The sequence below is a fragment of the Elephantulus edwardii genome, unplaced genomic scaffold, assembly GCF_000299155.1.
Source record: "Elephantulus edwardii isolate Elephantulus edwardi_28Jun2011 unplaced genomic scaffold, EleEdw1.0 scaffold00093, whole genome shotgun sequence".
Classification (NCBI taxonomy): Eukaryota; Metazoa; Chordata; class Mammalia; order Macroscelidea; family Macroscelididae; genus Elephantulus; species Elephantulus edwardii.
This window is the reverse complement of record NW_006399843.1, coordinates 12924746-12926226: the sequence shown is the minus strand read 5'-3', so window position 1 is coordinate 12926226 and position 1481 is coordinate 12924746.

Sequence of the window (1481 nt, the reverse complement as noted above, 5' to 3'; positions counted from 1 at the left end):
TAATTTAATTTTTTTATTTTATTATTTTTGTGTGTGAGTGTACCGTCAAATCAGATCTGACTGGTACTGGAGGAGATTGTCCCTCCTTTCCCGGCAGAGCATCTGGTGGATTCGAACCGTGAGCCTCTGGGATTATAGTTGCAGCTCCTTGCCACTAGGCCACCAGAGCTCCCCTAAAAAAAGTTTTTTAAATGAAAGGTCACCTTAGACCAAGAGCAATGTGAAGACCATGGTTTGAAAGTTTACGAATCATATTGGTTTTTTTCATTCTATCATGAATATACATTTTGTTTTATAAAATTTATTACAACTGGTGAATGTAGTTAAGTAATGACAATAACTGATCAATCCTTAGGGATCTCTGATGGCTTGGTCAGCAGGGAGTTGCACTGCCAACCCAAAAGCAAGCATTTCAAATCCACCAGTTGCTTTGAGGAGAAAGCTGGGCAATCTCCTCCCATGTGATTTACAGCTTCTGAAAACCTATGGACTGATCAGCTATGTTCTGACCCGAAGGTAAAGAGTTTGAGATTTTTTATGTACTTTATAGTGTGTATTAGGGAGCTCATGTGGCTTAGTGGTAAGGAGTTGCGCTGTCAACTCAAAGGTACACAGTTCAAATTCTACTAGATGCTCAATGTGGGAAAGATGGGAATTCTCCTCCTATGCAGTCTATTGCCTTTGAAACCTGCTGGAGAATCACCTATGAGTTTGTTCTGACTCATTGGTACATAACAACAAATATTGAACATTGCTTCTATCTTCACCCAACCTACCTATTCATTTTTACTCTCTTCTCCTGATAGTCTTCCAAGAATAATTTTACATATAGTGACATTCTACAATAGTGGTCTTATACCATAGTTCTTTTTTGATAGACTTATTTCACTTAGCATAATGTCTTCTAGATGCATCCATACCATGCAGTGTTTATTCTTCATTGCTTTTCAGTGTTGCATAGTACTTTGTGTGATTGTACCATGGTTTCTTTATCCATTTGTCCATTGGTGGTAGACAAGATCATTAATCCTTAAAAGGAATATACACCCAGAGGTGTGCGGTTCGAATCCACCAGATGCTCTGATGGAAAAGGAGGGACAATCTCCTTCTGTACCAGTCAGATGTGATTTGATGGTACATGCACAAAAAAATAGTAAAATAAAATAAATTCTCTTTTAAAAAGGAATTGACCCTTAATGAACATGTGGTTTTCAAAACAACTATGAGATATCATCTCACACCAGTCAGAATAGCAAAATTTAACAGAACAGCAAGTGACAAATGCTGGCGAGGTTGTAGAGAAACTGGAACCCTTATTCACTGTTGGTGGGAGTGTAAAATGGTGCAACCACTGTGGAAGGTGTTATGGCGCTTTCTCAAAAAGTTGCAAATAGAGATACTGTTTGACCCAGCAATTCCACTACTGGGAATATACCCCAAAGAGATCATAACTGACATCCACTCAGATATATGCACACCCA